The sequence below is a fragment of the Elephantulus edwardii genome, unplaced genomic scaffold, assembly GCF_000299155.1.
Source record: "Elephantulus edwardii isolate Elephantulus edwardi_28Jun2011 unplaced genomic scaffold, EleEdw1.0 scaffold00250, whole genome shotgun sequence".
Classification (NCBI taxonomy): Eukaryota; Metazoa; Chordata; class Mammalia; order Macroscelidea; family Macroscelididae; genus Elephantulus; species Elephantulus edwardii.
In genome coordinates this window covers 117,916-124,461 of record NW_006400000.1, presented here as the reverse complement: position 1 = coordinate 124,461, position 6,546 = coordinate 117,916, and positions in this window count along the sequence as shown.

Sequence of the window (6,546 nt, the reverse complement as noted above, 5' to 3'; positions counted from 1 at the left end):
TGCAGCCTTCACTGCAGGGGGAAAATTTCAAAACAACAACAATAAAAAGTGGCTGTTGTATGGCTGTGCAATATTCGCTTCTCTTCTGCTAACAGGGGAAAGTGGATAAGAAGTGGGGGGAAGACTGAAGAGAGATTAGTGCAATAAGAGGTCAAGCTCCTGGAGCTGTGAAAGAATGTGAGGTGAATGCAGAAAATAATTGAGTTTTTTCTTTTTTAAGTAGTATATATTTTTAGGCATTTGTGTCTGGGGACTGTGCAGATATAATGTATCTGTGTAGAAACCAGCCCTAGTTATAAAAATAGATTATGCACATAGGAGTCTATATACTCCACCTCATCTGTGTGCTATAGACTGCTAAGTGCAGCCAATCTGAAATACAGATACCAAAGCAAGACCATAAAAACAGAGCAGTAACCACGTAATTGATTTAGAAAAAGAAAAAAAGAAGCAAAAGGCGATCCTTTCTAACTACTCTGTATAGTAGATTTATTATTTATGTGCTCTTCTCTGGTGCACACTTACTCTTTTTTCTCCTGGAACTATGGTGATTTTTTTGTCGTTTCTTTTCTGCTCTTTCCTCTGTATGAGAAACATGTACAAAGATCGAGAGTATGCCTTACATAAAGTAGAAGCATTTTCATATAAAATTACTTAGTTTAATCATGATGTTGATTTTAAACATAAAAAAAATCATAAAAAAATTTAAAAAAAAAATCAGAGTCATTTCCATTCTACTTTCTGTGATTTGGTTTTGTTCTATTTAAATTATTTTCAAAATTGTCTTTAGGGATTTTTATAACTTCCAAAATGGCACTATAGTATTAAATATGCTTTAAATCAAATAAGACTTCCATATTTAATTTAAAAATCAACAAATTCTTTTTCTTTAATCACCTCCAAATGATAATAGTAACTATGGTGCCTCGTTCTAAGACGAATGAAAATAATCCTAGAATTTTTCTGGCATAGGTTGTATTGTCTCTTAGTTTTAAACAGTGTAATTACATGCTAATTTACTTATTAATATAAGTTATTAAAAACAGGAATTGACTAAATGATAGATGATTCAAATCCAGGAAAGAAAAAAAGGCAAGAAACGGTTAGGCTTCTAATAGCTTCAGAGCTGACTTTCTTTGCTAGTCTGCCCACAGAAGCACTGGAGCAAGGAGAGAGAGGTGACAGTCCAGTGATTTAATTATTGCTCATTCTTCATTACAAAGAGGGCTTAATATAGCCTAGAGAACAGCAAAGATTACAGCACTGATAGACGTCTTCTTCCTGTTAAAATTGACAGCATACTCACAGTCATAAATAAAGCTTTCAATTTATTGTATTGCTCCAGTAACGCCTGAGTTTCCCAGGCAGGAGGAAGTGATATTCCGTTACTTTACTGCCAGTTTTACTAACATGTGGTGCACTGAGAGACTGCCCACACATTTCCGTGATATTTTAAGTATTTGCATAATAAGAGTCAAATCGCATCCTTGTTAAATATGATTCTCCGGATTATCACAGGACAATATACTTGTGTATTGAGTGGGCATAAGATAGTGAAAATTGCTTTTTTCCCCTTATTGATTGGACTCTTAATTATGGTCTCAATAATTACTTCCAGTTGTTAATCATCCTCTTGTTTGTAATTGAAATTACTCACATTGTTATTTAAGATTCATTTCATAACTTCTGTCATTAAAAATTATTTGCCCAGTCTACTTCAGATTCCTCCCCTATAATCAGTTTTTTCCACAAAAAGTTCTTGTCACTAACCTATATTTAAAAAAAAAAAAAGAAGAAGCTGCATGCTTCCCAGCACCTGTCACCTGAACTATGAACTCTTTTGTGTTTGATTGCAACTATAGTGCTATTTTTGGCACTCTCCCTCAATATCCATCCAACTTGACATATAGTTAAGTCAGATAACTATTCCCCCCCTTTTGGTTACCATGTATACTTGTGCATATGTCTTATGATGATTTTATTTATGATGATTTTCTTAGTTAGAGTTTTCTTTTCCTGTCTTCTTCTTTTCACTTCATGTGAACAAACCCATCTTTCTTTCATGAGTTTTGGAAATGAAACAGAGCAATTATTGCATATATTCATATAAATAACCTTCCTTATAACAACAAGCATTATGAAGTACTTGACAGTCATGGTATCAAGTCTGATAGAAATAGCAAAGAATCTAATGAACTCATTCTTTGTCCACATACTGTGTGAAGTCTAGTAAAATTCCCTTTCCTAGTAATTCTATCATGAGATGCCATTTCTTTGCATCCCGTAACATGTAGGGAAGCAGAAGTAAAAATAGTAAAGCCAAAGGAGCTCCAGTGGTCTAGTGGCAAGACGCTGCACTGCAATCCTGAGGGTATGTGGTTGGAATCCACCAGCTGCTCCGCAGGAGAAGAATGGACAATCTCCCCTCATACAATTCACTGCCTCTGTAAATCCTCTGGCGGTTCAGCTATGAAATCTGCTGGAGGGTCAGCTGTGGGTCAGTTCCAACTCAACAGTATGCAAAAACAACAAGGTAAGCAATGGTATTTTCAGTTGCTTTGCAGGCATCTGAAAATTTAAAAATAAATAAGAAACACTTAAAAAAACTCATTACGAGATCCAAGATAGCAGTGGAGGCAGAGACAGCGTGGTGAGCTGAAGGAGCAGCAAACCACTTAAAGCAGGGCCATTATGGCCTTCCACAGACTTCGGCTTATTGATAATTGAACACTTAAACAGCTGATGACTGGCCCTCAGTGAAGATTGAGGCTCAACAACAGGAATTCAAGAATTCCCAAGGAGAAATGGGTGAGTCTCATGGCTCCCAACCCCCCCCCCGAGCCCGTGCCATGCCGCACAGCCGCTGCAGCTCCATGAGGCTTCCACCGCCTGAACGAATGGATTCCCTCACCCAAGTTGGATGCTGGGCTCTGGCCCTTCTCAAGATTGGTACAGTGAAGCCACCACACTGCTACAAGGTGGACTTGATCTGGAGAGAATTCTTGGAGCCAGGATGGTGGCCATGGGGTAAGCAGGTGCCCTCTGGCCTCCCGCACAAGAGGGACTGCGCAGCCGCCGAGGGCCCATGCGGCGGGGTGGGAAGGGACGCCCCCAACGGCCGCCCATGCTGGGGGCCTGCACATCTCCCCCAGGCCTCCTGCGCTGGGGGGCACACGCCCTGCTGGCTGCCTGCATAGAAGGTGGGGGATGGGATGCATGCCCACCATCTGCAGGTTTGGGATTCCTTGGACAGTCCAAAGAAGACGATTACCTATACATTGGACAGGCCAAAGAAGATGATTACCTATACATTGGACAGGCCAAAGAAGACGATTACCTATATAATGGATTGCTGAAAGTCACTGTGAGTCTGATGACCTTAACAGTGGCAGCACACACAAGAGGACCAAAATCCTAAATGCACCACATATTTTGTCCTGTTGAAGGCTTTTGCCAAAAGATGGTTAGACCTGGGGGGAGTCTGTTCACAATTCTCAGGTTCTCTTTGTCAAATAAAGGGGGAGGGCAGTGACACCTACTTCAAAATATATTATGACCACTTATGGGGGGGGGTAAAAGTGGCAGTGCTAGAATTGGAAACACTATCCCTGACCACAGAGTCCTCAGTCAGGTGAGGGCACCAGACTGGGGTAGGAGCAATTGGAGGGGGAGTATACCAGCCAGCTCCTGGGGGCGGGGTCTTGCCCTGTTGTGAACTGTCACTGCCCTCTGCCCGGGGTAGGCTGCCCTCGGCCCACAGCTTGGGGCGAGCCATTGCGGCCCTCAGGGTGAGCTCCTCAGTCCACAGAATGTGCCATCTGACCACTGGGTGGGGAAGGAGAAAAAAAAAAGAATGCCTAGGGTATCCAATATTACCTAGGCCACCTTCTGGCACCCTCCCCCCAAGTATACCTGAAAGCAACACCCTCAAAGCCCTTCTATTTGTAACTCACAAGTTTGTTCTCTCTAGCTTTGCTCCCTTTCCTGTAGGTAACCTTTGAGTTTCCCTCCAAAATTGTCCCTGAACCCAGTGCTAGTGACAAAAAGGAAATACAACTGACAGCTAAGGAAGCAAAGGAGGATGAAGCCTCTGGGTTCAACCAGACATCCCCACTGGATCCACCTGGGAAAACACTTTGCAGTCCAGAGGGGAGCAAATGACAGTAAAATATCTTCTAACAGAGCAAGAAGGCAAGCAGCTTTAACCCAAGACCACCAGTAAGGTGATAAAGCATCCTCCCTTTCCCCCTTTACATCTATGCCCCTGTTCAGCATGAAGAAGCCAGAGAGTCGGCATCCAATTCCCAAATCAATAAGAAGGTTTAATTACTATTGGAAAATGCTTGTCATTCCTCTGTAGCATCTGGTCCCCACTGGACTCTCATCATTTCCTTCACCTGCTCCCCTACCGACCAAACTGTGCACCTCTGCGACTGCATCCTGACCCATCCTCATCCTTCTGCCCCCAACCCTCACCTACTTGTACCCCCAAAATGTTTTTCCCAATTAAAAAAAATCATTACCTTTGTGCTGGTGGCTGTGTTGAACATGCAATGTAGAGCCAAAAGAACCAACAAATTTATATTGAAGAAAGTGTAGCCTCAGAGCTCCTTAAAAGCAGGCATAGTTTTGTACTTGAAGCAGTCCTTTAAGTAAGGCATCATATTTGTAAAAGTAAAGAGTCAGCTAAAGAGAGGAATATCCTCAAGATGAATTGAAACAGTGACACTGACAGGGGGTGTCACGAGGGCAGAGACTGTGAAAACTGCACAGGATTGGGCAGGGTTTAGTTCTGCTGTGCAGATGATCAAGTGTTGACTTGATAGGAACTGTAAGTCTCACGATTTCATCATTTTTCTTTCTTCATGATGTCTACCTGTAACACAGCAATATGTCTTTGTTTTGTTATTTGCTGTTAGATTGACTACAGCTCATAGTGACTCTAAGAACATGATCTCTAAGATCTGAGCCTTTCTTTGTCCTGCACCATTCTCGCAATCTCAGACGTGCATTAGCCCTTATTGCAACCACTTGTCAATGCATCTTTTTGAAGGCTGTCCTCTCATTTACTCACCACATTTCCCAGCATGACGATGTTTTTTTTTTCTTTTTTCTTATACTATAAGGAGAATGTTGGGGTTTTTTTGTTGTTTGGGTTTTTTTTTTAATTTTAATAAACATTTACAGAGATTTTGGATTTCCATTCGTTCATTCATTGCTGCCCTTAACTCCCTGCCAACCCCTCCGCACCAGTTCGCTCCTCTCTTTGAAAAGAAGAAGAAAAAAAAAATGTCTTCATTGGCATACAATTCCCCCCTCTCCCCCCTACCCCCGAACCAAGTGCACTTCTCTATGCAACCTTAATTCTGGACTCCTGTGCTAACCATAATACTGAATCATATATTGCCTCTAATCTGTTCTTTCCCTCATCTGTTTCAATACAGTATATATAATTTATCCAATTTTTTCTCAGTCTTACCCCAACCCTGATGTCAGTCCCATTCTACAACAGTGGCACCATGCAGTGTTTGTCCCTTTGTGACTGAGATATTTCACTCAGCATAATGTTCCTTCCCAACAACCTATACAAACTATGTGAGATGAAGTTTCACCATCCTTCTGTAAAGAGCACCCTGGTTGCTCTTCTTCAAAGACAGGCTTGTTTGTTCTTTTAGCAATTTATTGGGTATACACTGTTCTTCTCTAACATCACAGTTCAGAAGTATGAATTCTTTTGTCCTCCTTATTCATCATCCAACTATCAAAAGCAAAAGAAGCAAGTGAATATAGCATGGCTTGGAGCAGCTGCATCTTAGACTTTAGATGACATTCTTTGTTCTTTCAGCACTTTGATGGGTTCTTGCCAGTACAATTTTGCAACTAAACATATTTGTTATTGTTGTTGTTGTTATTGTCTTAACTTTTTAAATTTTTAAAATTAATTTTAATGGAAGTTTACAGCGACTTAGGGTTTTCCAGTCATTCATTGTTGCACTTTTCTCCCTACTCATTCTCTCGCCCAATTCACTATTCTCCTTGACAAATTTTTAATTTTTTTATAAATTTATATTGGTTTACAAAGTTCACATACATTGTGTTTCACACTTTCCTTCCCTTCATTCAAATTGTGTTTCATACAATCATTCTCATTAATTATGTCTCCTAAAATTAATCACCTTGAATCATGCCCACCATTACCTTGTCTTTCCAGATTCCTTTTAACTGCTGCTATCATGGATGTTAGTTATGGATCTGTGAAAAATGAAATCCATCTTTCACAGTGTTGCCTAGTAGTCCAGTAGTGACAATTTTTGTTTTCTAAATGTTGAGAGTGTTGACTGTGGAGCCGAGCAAACTGAAGCTGTGAACACTCTCAATCTCTTTGGCATCCATCCTGATGCTGTCAATTGGTCCAGTGGTGAGAAACTTTGTCTTCTTGACATTGAGCCTTAGTCCATACTGAAGGCTGCAGTCCTTGACCCTTTGCAGCAAGTGCATGAGGTCCTCCTCAGTTTCAGCAAGCAGGGTTGTGTCATCTGCATAACG